Consider the following 12,632-nt stretch of genomic DNA (forward strand, 5'->3'; position numbering starts at 1 on the left):
TAATTAAGCCCCTTCTCCTTCCAATATTTTATTTTCTCTTTGGAACTGCAATTACTCACAGTCCGTTTATTTCTTTAGAAGAATATATAACCGTACAGCTATACATATATAATGATACATAGAACTGACATGAATATACATATATTTAATATATTGTTAGATAATGTGTTTAATGTTGTTAATAAACTCATTCAGAAAACAAACATTCACATTGTTTTCTTTAAGAACGTCTGTAAAGTAGGCAAATCATAAAATAAATGATTCAAATTAACAATGTGTTTTGCTCTCCTATCACTGATGAAGTTTGTTTTATAAATACAGTAGCAAATTTGGCTCAATACAATATTGATGCAATTATATTCTTTTTGGTACATCTTATATCCTACCAAGATGTATTTTATGTTGTTGAGATGTTTGTTTATACCACATTTTTTAAACACGGAATTTATGGTGTTCCAAAAAGTTGATAAAGTAGAACACTGTATAAAAAATGTTCATAATCTTCTACTTCATGGCAATATATATATATGCATAAAGGACAGTCTCTCAATTTCAACGTGAATAAGTTCAGGTTAGTTGCCACAAGATTATGTAACAGTTTAATTTGGAACTGTTTAACTTTATTGACTTGTCAACAATACATTTATGATTTATATAATACCATGATTTCCATTCTACTTTTTCTTGAAGCCGGCGATTCCAGTAACCATGAATGGACGGTTTTTCAAAAACTTGCCTAATAAAAAGCTGGTAAATTTCTTTGTCATTTCGGGTAGATGTTTATTTTGAAACTTTATTTCTAGCTTTGTGTTAACAGATGAACAGACATTTGTGAAAAAATGGATCCATATTGACAGTAAGTCTTATTAAAAAGGCTCAATGTGTTTGTAATTGGTTAGAAGGACTTGATAGAGGCAATTAATGTTCATGAAGAAAATAAGGAAGTTCTTGCCGAATTGGTCATACATATTAAAGAGATGGTATTGTTTTACAGCTTGCGCTTATTGTACTGATAAGGTGGGTTACCCATTTTATTTTCATGGTTTTAGAAAATAACTTAAAATCTGGCATATCTAGACCACCTTCAAGTTTGTTACCAATAACTGTCTTACGCTTGATTTTATCTTTTTTTCCGTTCCGGAAAAAATCGAAGATCATTGAATTAATTACAAATCTTAGAAATATTATCGCGAGTTACAATATTTTGAGCTAAGTAAACAAGCTTGGGAAAAAGTAATGTTTTTATGACCGTTATTTTTCCAAAGTATGTAAGTTTTCGTTAACTCCAAGTGCTAATTAGCTGCTTACACTTTTTGATTTTGTCGGTCCAACTTAGGTTTACACATTCATTTTTATTATTTCCAAAGTAGACGCCGAGAGATTTAACATGTTTTGTAGTAAATTGTACACCATGTAACATAGTGACGGGTTAATTTTTCGATTTACCTATCCAGAGACCTAGCGTTTTCATCTTGTTAAGTTTTAAGACCCGAATGTTTTCCATTATTTCTAAAACAATAGGTATTTCTATATGGTTTTTAAGAAATAAAGTAGTGTCGTCTGCAAGTTGGGTAACTTTAATGTTGTTTTCTTTTACTTTTATACCTTCATATGTTGCATTGTTTCAGTTTAATTGATAGAACTTCAACAACTATATTAAAAAGGAGAGCAGAAAGAGTGCAGCGTTGTCGAACGCCACGTTCAAATATTTTAGTTCCTTCCTATATGTTAAATTAGTCCCTTTAACTTCCAATATTTAAGTCTATTCTCCTTCCAATATTAAGTCTCTTCTCCTTCGAATATCTTAGTCCTTTCTCCTTCAAATATTTAAGCCTCTTCTCCTTCCAATATTTTAATCTCTTCTCCTTCCAATATGTTAGTCCCTTCTTCTTTCAATATGTTAGACCCTTCTCTTTCCAATATTTTAGTCTCTCCTCCTTCCAATATTTAAATCTCTTCTCCTTCCAATATAAAACTATCTTTTTCTTCCAAAATTTAAGTCTCTTTTCCTTCCAATATGTTAACCTCTTCTCCTTCCAATATTTTAGCGCCCCCCCCCCCCCACCTCCAATATTTAGGCTCTTCTCCTTCCAATGTTTTAGTCAAATCTCCTTCAAATATCTGGTCCTTCTCCTTCCAATATATTAGTGCCTTCTCCTTCCAATATTTTAGTCTCTTCTCCTTCTAATATGTTAGCCCCCTCTAATATTTTAGACTCTTCTCCTTCCAATATTTTAGTCTCTTCTCCTTCCAATATTTAGCCCCCTCCAATATTTTAGACTGTTCTCTGTCAAGTATGTAAGTTTCTTCTTGCAATATTTTTTTCTCTTTCCAATGTTTTAAGTCTTTTTTTCTTTAAATAGTTTATTCTCTTCTCCTTTCAATAATTAAGCCCCTTCTCCTTCCAATATTTTAGTCTCTTTTGCTTTGAATATTTTAGTCTCTTTTCCTTCCAATATGTAAATCCTTTCTCCTTCCAATATTTTATTTTTTATCCTTCCAATATCTAGTCCCTACAAATATTTTAGCTCCTCCTTCCAAAATAAAAAAAATAATATATTCTTCTTCCAATATTTTAAACTCTTCTCCTTCCAATATTTTATTCCCTTTTTCTTTCCAATATTTTAGTCTCTTATCCTTCCAATACTTTACCCACTCCCTTCAATATTTCGGCTCTTCTCCTTCCAATATGTATGTGCCTTCTTCTGTTAATATTCTAGCCCCCCTCAAATATTTAAGACTATTCTCATTCCAATATATTCGTCCCCTTTCCTTCCAATATTTAAGTCTCTTCTTCTTTCAATACTTCAGTTTATTCTTCTTCTGATATTTTTGTCTCTCTTCCTTCAAATATATTATTCCTTTTCCTTTCAAATTTTAAGTCCTCTTCCTTCCAAAATGTTTGTCTTCTCTCTTCTTAAAGTCAGTATATTTTAGTCTCCTCTCCTTCCATCAAGTTAGTCCCTTCTTCCAATATTTTAGTCTCTTCTTGTTGTTCCAATATTTCAGTATTTTCTTCTTCCAAAAGTTTAGTCCTTTTTCCTTCGAATATTTTTTTCTCTCTTAATCCCCCTTCCAATATTTTAGTATTTTCTCCTTCCAAAAATTTAGTCCTTTTGCCTTCGAATATTTTAGTCTCTCAATTCCCCTTCCAATATTTGAGTCACCTCCAAACATATAAGGATTTCTACTTCCAGTATTTTATTCTCCTTCCAATCATCCTTGGCACCCCAGCGTATCATAACCTATATGATATAAGACCAGGAGTCTTCTTCCTTCCAAAATGTTAGTCTCTTCACTTCTTTATAGTTTAGTCTCTTCTCTATCCAATGTTTTCGTCCTTTCTCTTTCCAATACTAAGGTCCCTTCTCCATCCTTATAGATTAGTCCCTATTCTTTCCAATATTTAAGTGCCTTCTCCGTCCAATACTTGACTATCTTCTCCTTCCAATAGTTTAGCCCCTCACCAATTTTTAACTCTTCTCCTTCCAATATGTATGTTACCTCATCTTCCAAGATTTTTGTCATCTCTTTCCAATATTTTAGTCACTTCCCCTTATTTTTTTCTCCTGCAAATATCTTAGTCCCTTCTTCCAATAGTTGAGCTACCACCAATTCTTTTAATACTTCTCCTTCCAATATTTTAGTCTCCTCTCATTCCAATAATTATTTTAGTCATTTTTCTTTCATTTTTCTTTCTCCTGCAAATATTTTAGCCCCTTCTTCCAATATCTTAGTCCCCTGTTCCAATATTTTACTCTCTTCTCCTTCCAATATCTAGTCCCATCTCCTTCAAATATTTTTTGCTCTAGTAATATGTTATTCCCCTTTCCTTCTGATATTTATTTGAAGCTTCTCCTTCCAATATTTCAGTCCCTTCTTCCAATATTTTTGTCTCACTTCAATTTTGTAGTCCTTTCTCCTTTCAAATTTAAAGTCCTCTTCCTTCCAAAATGTTAGTCACTTCTCTTCTTAATATTTTAGTTTCTTCTCTGTCGAACGTTTTCGCCCTTTCTCTTTCCAATACATAGGTCTTTTCTAATATTTTAGTCCTCCTTCTTCCAATATTTAAGTCTCCTCTACTTCCAATATTTGTTTTATTAAGATGTTCTCCTTCCGATATTTTAGTGTTTTTTCCTTCCCATATATTAAGATGTTCTCCTTCTGATATCTTAGTGTGGTTTTTCCTTCCCATAATTAAATATCCTCTCCTTCCAATATTCCAGTCAATTCTTCCAATATTTAAGTCACTTCTTCTTCCAATATTTTAGTCAAATCTATCTAATATTTCGAAAAAAAAATTCTCCTTCAAATATTTTAGCCCCTTGTCCTTCCATTATTGAAATAGTTTCTCCTTCCCATATTTTAGTCTCATTTTAGGCTTTTCCTTCCAAATTTCAGTTGTCTCTATTCTTCCCCATATTTAAGTCTTCCCTCCTTCCAATATTTTGGTCTCTTCTCGTTTCTATATTTTAGCCCCACTCCCCCTCAAATATTAAAGCACATCTCCTTCCAATATTTTGCCCCCCCCCCCCCCGCCTGCAATATTTTAGACTAATCTCCATACAATAGGTTTGTCTCTGCTCCTTCCAATATTTAGTCCCTTCTTCCAATTGATAAAAAATCCCATCTCCTTCCTTTACTTCTCCTTCAAATATTTTAGCTCCTTCTCCCTCCAATATTGAAGTTTCTTCTGCGTCCAATATTTAACCCCTTCTCCTTCAAATATTTTAGTAGCTTCTCCTTCCAATATTTTTGCCCCCCCCCCCCCTCCAATATTTAAGACTCTTCTCCTTCCAATAGGTTAGTCCTCTCCTTCAAATACTTTGGCCCTTTCTTCCAATATTGAAGGCTCTTCTGCTTTTAACATCCGAGTGTCTTCTCCTTCCAATATTTTAGTCCCTCCATCTTCCAATTTCTTATTCTTGTAATATTTTAGTTTCCTCTCCTTCCAGTATGCAAGTCCCTTCTGCTTCCAATATTTGAGCCCCACCCCCCTCAAATATTTTATTCCCCTCTACTTCCAATATTTGATTTTTTTTCTCCTTCCATTATGTTATTTTCCTCTCCATCCAATATTTAAGTCTCTTCTTCCAATATCTAGTCTCTTTACTTTCAAATATTTAAGCCCCTTCTCCTTCCAATATTTTAGTCTCTTCTTCTTCCATTGTTATACTACCATTTTGTTTCCATAATTTGTGTAGCACTTGCCATTATTGGTCATCTATATCATCAAAATGGTAGATCACGTGGTAAAGAAATGAATATGTCATTATTTTTGTGTACAACATGTCAACCATTTTCATGACGTAAAACATGTCATCAAAATGGTAGATAACGTTGTACACAAAACGATAACTAGTATTATGTTTGTCATATGATCTTAGATTTTCAACAATTAAGAAATTAAACACATTGTTCAATCATTTTATTCTTCCGCATTTATCATTTGATTAATAGGAAATAATCAAATAATAAAATCATAATAAAAACTAGAGATTGCTTTTTTGAAAAAGCGCTTGTCTCCCCTATTGTGTGGTCGTAGCTGAGAAAAAATAAATGATGGACATGAAATTTGTAACTTTGGACTGGAGACAAACCAACAGTGAAGTTTGGTTTATTCGATTATATTAAATAGTGAAGAGAAGAAAGTGTTGTTGATTAATCATGGAAAATATAACCGAAGTTTGCATTGTATGAAGTTCCTGGGCGCAAGCGTTATTCAATTATTGATCGGAAACCATTTTTCAGCTCACAGTCATCGTGACCATGACCTTTTACCTACTGATCACAACATCAATAGGGATCATCTACATAACCAACTTGCATACCAAGTATTAAGTTCTTGGGTGCAAGTGTTCTTTAGTTACTGAGCGGTAACCATTTCTTCAACTCAAGGTCATGGCAACCTTGACCTTTGACCTACTGATCTCAAAATCAATAGGGGTCATCTACTAGTCATGACCGACTAGCGTACCAAGAATGAAGTTCCTGGGTACAAGCGTTCTTAAGTTATTGAGCAGAAACCATTTTTAAGCTTAAGGTCACCGCCAACGTATCATTTTTTTACCTGAAGGTAACCTTGACCTTTGACCTTTTGATCTGAAAATCAATAGGGGTCATCTTCTAGTCATGAACAACTAGCTTACCAAGTATGAAGTTCCTGAAACCAAAGGATCTTTAGTTATTGAGCGGAAACTTTTTCTTCACTTCAAGGTCATGGCAACCTTGACCTTTGACCTAGTGATCTCAAAATCAATATGGGTCATCTTCTAGTCATGACCAACTAGCATACCAAGTATGAAATTCCTGGTTGCAAGCGTTCTCTAGTTATTGGGCGGAAACAGTTTCTTCACCTCAAGGTCACGGTGACCTTGACCATTGACCTACTGATCTCAAAATCAATAGGAGTCATCTACTAGTCATGAACAACTATGAAGTTCCTGGGTACAAGCTTTCTTTAGTTATTGAGCAGAAACCATTTTTAAGCTTAAGGTCACTGCCAACATAACATTTTTTACCTGAAGGTAACCTTGACCTTTGACCTTTTGATCTCAAAATCAATAGGAGTCATCTAATAGTCATGAACAACTAGCATACCAAGTATGAAGTTCCTGGACCCAAAGGATCTTTAGTTATTGAGTGGAAACCGTTTCTTCACCTCAAGGTCACGTTGACCCTGATCTTTGACCTAGTGACCCCAAATTCAATAGGGGTCATCTACTTGTCATGACCAACTAGCATACCAAGTATGAAGTTCCTGGGTCTAAGAGTTCTATAGTTATTGGGCGGAAACGAAGTGTGACGTACTGACTGACTGACTGACAGACTGATGGACTGACTGACGGACAGGGCAAAAACAATATGTCTCCCCATGAATGGGGGAGACATAAAGATATTACACGCAAATGATTTTTACATGGAAGGTCACCACGACCTTGACTATTGACCTTGTTACCCCCAAAACAATTGGGATCATCTAGACATCATGACCAACCTCACTTCAAAGTTTGGTGAACCTAGATCAAAGCATTCTCCTGATATTGCACGGAAATATTTTTTTACATTAGAGGTCACAGCGACGTTGACCTTTGACCTTGTGACCCCCCAAAATATAGGAGTTTTCTAAACCTCATGATCAACCTCCCTACCAAGTTTGGTGAACCTAGGTCAAACCATTCTCAAGATATTGAGCGGAAATGTTTTTTACATTGGGGGTCGCCGCGACCTTGACCTTTGACCTAGTGACCCCAAAAACAATAGGGATCTTCTACACCTCATGACCAACCTCCCTACCAAGTTTGGTGAACCTAGGTCAAACCGTTCTCAAGATTTTGAGCAGAAATGTTTTTTATATTGGGGGTCGCCGCGACCTTGACCTTTGACCTAGTGACCCCAAAAACAATAGGGATCCTCTACACATCACGACCAACCTCCCTACCAAGTTTGGTGATCCTAGGTCATGCGGTTTTCCAGTTATCGATCGGAAACGAAGTGTGACGTACGGACGGACTGACGGACTACCGGACTGACGGACAGGGCAAAAACAATATGTCTCCCCCAGAGAGGGGGAGACATAACAAGAGATGATTGTCAAACATTATGCCCCCCCCCCTCACCCCTCCCCGAGCACCAGGTCAGGATTGATTTGGACAATTGAATGAAATATGCATGGACCTCCACATCAAGTTTTAGGGCCATGGTTGCAGGCAGTGTCAAGTTATCACACTGACAAGCTTATTGCGTTCAAGGTCAATGTGACATTGACCTTAGACCTGATGACCCCTTAAATTAAAACGGGTCATCTACAGGTCAGGCCCAACTCCCTAGTTAAGTTTGATGATCATAGGTCCAGGCTTTGTTTAGATACCACTGGGAGAAGCGTTGTTAACTTTTTTGTTTTAAAGGTCACTGTGATCTTGATCTTCGACCCAAAATCAAGAGGGGTCTTCAACAGTTCAGGCCCAATCTTCATGTCAAGTTTGATGACCATAGGTCGAGTTTGCCATCAAGGTCGCTGTGACCTTGACCTTATGACCCTCAAAATAAATAGGGGTCATCAACTGGTCAGGCCCAACCCACAAATCAAGGGTCATGGCCGAACCTCCAAGTCATCATTCAAGGTACATGTGACCTTGAACTTTGGCCCGATGAACCCCAAAATCAATAGGGGTCATCTACTGGTCAGACCCAACCTCAAGATTGAGGGCCATGGGTGTAGGCATCGTAAAATTACCAATCAGACCTTTTATCATTCAAGGTCACTGTGACCTTGACCTTTGACCCAAACCCCCCTTAATTTGATAGGGGTCATCTACTGGTCAGGCCCAGCCTCCATGTCAAGTTTGATTACAAGCTTTAAAATCCTTTTACCATTTAAGGTGACTGTGACCTTGACCTTTGACCCGATTACCCTAGGTCCTATCTTTATGTCAAGTTTGATGACCATACGTCAAGGAATTGTTATCACTCGGACAAGCTTTGGTCTACTGAGGGACCAACCGACCGACCGACTGACATGTGCAGAGCAATATACCCCTCTTCTTTGAAGTGGGGCATAATAATATATCACTATTTAATGTAAAAAAATATTTAAAATACTAGATTTTTTGTAGTTTTTAAATGGTAGGCTAAATTATTTTTTTGAAGAAAAATGTTTCTTCTACATTTCAAAGATCATATATTATTTGATTATCATTTAAAAGATTTATATGAATATGTACAAATACCGAAAAAATATATATTTCCAGTCAGTGAATCACTAAAGTAAGTCTTTCAGCAGAGTTAGTGTTAGAGTGTGGTAAGAAGTGAACAAGTTGCAGTGATTCACCGACTGATTAATATGCAACTTTTGTAAAGAAACAGGCGCCTTGTTCATTTATCAAAAGCAGATTCAATTGTTGTTTTTGTAATTAAAAAGGTAACTTTACAGTCTCTACAAAGTAAATGTAAAAGGAGAAAATAAATAGTTTGTAATAATACCAATTCAAAATATGGTATTTCCAGTCAGTGATTCCTGCAGTTATAAGTCATTCAGCAGAGTTGGTGTAAGAGTGCAACAACAAATGAAAAAGTTGCAGCCATTCACTGACTGATTTAAATGCAACTTTCCTTATAAGAAACAGGCACCTTATTTCTTTTATTGAAAGCACTTTTAATTTTTGAGTTAAAAATTGCCTTTGATAAATTGCAACTATTAAACTATGAAACAAAAGTCAACGGATTTTTTTTTTAGATTTTATAGTGCAGTACATTGGAAAACAAGAGGCCCAAAAGGGCCTATGCTCTACTGGCTAGGTTTGTGTGGTCAACATCACTGTTTTCGAAAAGAACCAACCTCTTATGGATATCGGAATAATGTACAAGTTTCATCGAGATACAATCAAAACTGAAGACTGTATCATGTTCGCAAGCATTTTTTACACATTAGCATTTTTTTATACTATCAAGGCCTATAATCTAATCATTTCAAGGCCCATAATCTAGGCATGCATGGGCAGATCTGGCAACCGAAATCTAATGGATATCTAGATACTGTACAAGTTTCATCAAGATACAATCAAAACTGAAGACTGTATCGTGTTCACAAGCCATTGTTTACAGACGCACGGACACACATACTACGTACACATTACCATCGCATAAGCTCTTCTGGTCAATCATGTTGCCTGGATAATAACTGACAGGACTTGTCACAGTTGCCTTCACACTGACAGGACTTGGTGATTGATTGCACACTGACAGGATTTTGTTCAGTTGCCTGCACACTGACAGGACTTGATGATAGACTGCACACTGACAGAATTTGATTCTCATACCTGCACACTGACAGGACTTTCTTCAGTTGCCTGCAAACTGACAGGACTTGATAATTGACTGCACACTGACAGCACTTGGTACAGATACCTGCACACTGACAGGATTTTTTTCAGTTGCCTGCACACTGACAGGACTTGATAATTGACTGCACACTGACAGCACTTGGTACCGATACCTGCACACTGGCAGGTTTTTTTCAGTTGCCTGTACACTGACTGGACTTTGTTCAATTGCATGCACACACACAGGACTTCCACACAGGACTTCGTTCAATTGCCTGCACACTGAAAAAACTTTTAGTATAGACACACAAACAACAAACAGTGCACCATCCAATAAAATCAACAAACTGCCTTAAGGTCTAACAATCAAATATCAGAACACATTCAGCACCTTCCTTCACATGTTCAAAACCTTTTTTTTCTTGAAAAACATTAAGGCTTATTCACTATCAACACAGACGATAAGATTGTAGCTTAGAATAATCTACATGAAGTTCAATGGAAAAGTCTGATTATTAAATTTATCATTAAGTACAAATGAAATTTCTTCTAAAGAATTAAGTGTATACTAATAATTTGAATCTATGAACCACAAAAGAAGAACAATAATTACCTTAGAAGTGAATATGTTTAAGGCTTAATAAAATTTAAATCTATTCCCATGTTACTAAAAATAGAAAGTAGTGGAATCTCAAACAAAAAGAGAGACCATATTCTTTGTTTTAAGAGTTAACTTTACATAACTATCAGATTTTAACATTTTGTTGTTGTTGTTTTTGTTGATCAATCATGACCTTTGGTGTATTTTTGCAGATGGTCACCCAAGGAAGCTTCCTGTAAAGTTTCCCTGAATTTGGACTAGTAGTTTCAGAGAAGAAGTTTTTAAAAGCAAAACAGGAAGTCGGCCATTTTGTGGTTGTTGCTGTTGATCAATCGTGACCCCTTGTTGTATTTTTGTAGATGGTCACCCAAGAAAGCTTCCTGTGAAGTTTCATCGAATTTGGCCAGGTAGTTTCAGAGGAGAAGTTTTTTAAGCAATTGTTGACAGACGGACGGACGGACAGACGCAGGACAAAGACCGATCACAATAGCTCACCTTGAGCACTTTGTGCTCTGGTTAGCTAAAAATGCATGGATGCATGAGTTACAAGTGTACGAGTGAGTAATTGAAGAGAATAGACTAGTGTTTGAATAAGCACTGTCGTAGCAGCTTGACTATACACCGCTTTGTCTCAGACATGAATACAATAATGAAGTAAAATGTGCCTTTCAAAAGCTATAAAAAAAAAAGAAAAACAAGTGAACAAGGAACGGTGCAATGCCACGAAATCAGGTTTTCAAAGATTGACAGAAGAACTTGTGAGATTCAGCTTTAACTGTTTTTTTTTCTGTTTTTAAAAATAGCGACCTTCACCCTGACCCTACGGGCATCAAATGCTATAAACTGGAAGTCTTCCATAAAGTCTACCTATATACCAAGTTTGTTCATGATATGTCACCTCAAATTAAAGCTGTCAAGTACCAAAAAGTTATCTATTTTAAGTAACAGAGACCTTGACCCTAGGACCTCAAAACGAATCCCATAAAATCTTCCTTCATACCAAGTTTGGTTGGAATATGTCTCCCTTTACTAAAGTTTTTCAGTTTTAATCATTTTCTATCTTTAGTAACAGTGACCTTGACCATGACTCTCGGAGCCTGAAACACAATCCCATGAAAGATCTATATAATCTCTTTCTATATCCCGAGTTTGGTTGCGATATGTCCACCCTAACTACATTTATTTAATTATTTATTTAATTTATACCATTTTCTATTGTAAGTAACAATTTCCTTGACCCTAGGGGCCCAAAGCAATCCCACGAAAGGTGTTGCTATATACCAAGTTTGGTCACCATATGTCAAACCCAACTTACTATTCCATACCATAGGTGAGTTTGACGCCACCCTTCTGCCAGCCCGCCCGAACTATGACACACATCATTCTTAATGATCACTTTATGAAAACCTGGTAAAAAATATAACTATGCAATAAAAAAAAGTGAGAAGAAAAGTATAAACAAGAGCTGTCACAGTATGTGACGAATGCCCCCGAATGTGACATTGACCTATGAACAAGGTCAGTACATGAAAAGTTGATCTTGCCTTTACGTGTCAAATACATATGGCAAGTTATTTTAAATTCCCTCTGAACATAAAAAAACACCCATTTTTGACAACCTACACTCTTATGTCCTTATATTCAGCATTCCATTGTGAATAAACACTAAGTGTTTCTTTCACCTTAGAGGTAGGGACATGGGTCTTGCACGCGACACCTCGCCTTGGTATGTCGAACACATGTGGCAAGTTATTTTAAAATCTGTCAATACAAGAAAAAGTTACAGCCCGGACACGACAACCAATACTCTATGTCCTTATATGCAGCACTCCATTGTGAATAAACACCTAAGTGTGATCTGACCTTAAACGTAGGGACATGGGTCTTGCACGTGACAAGTTGTCTTGGTATGTGGAACACATGTGGCAAGTTATATTAAAATCTGTCCATACAAGGGAAAGTTACAGCCCTGACACGACAACCTATACTCTATGTCCTTATAAGCAGCACTCCATTGTGAATAAACACCTAAGTGTGACCTTGACCTTAGAGGTAAGGACATGGGTCTTGCACGCGACACGTCGTCTTGGTATGTGAAACACATGTGGCAAGTTATTTTAAAATCTGTTCATACAAGAGAAAGTTACATCCCGGACACGATAACCTTTTCTCTATGTCCTTATAAGCAGCAATCCATTGTGAATAAACAC

Source organism: Mya arenaria, chromosome 11, assembly GCF_026914265.1.
Source record: "Mya arenaria isolate MELC-2E11 chromosome 11, ASM2691426v1".
NCBI classification, from domain to species: domain Eukaryota; kingdom Metazoa; phylum Mollusca; class Bivalvia; order Myida; family Myidae; genus Mya; species Mya arenaria.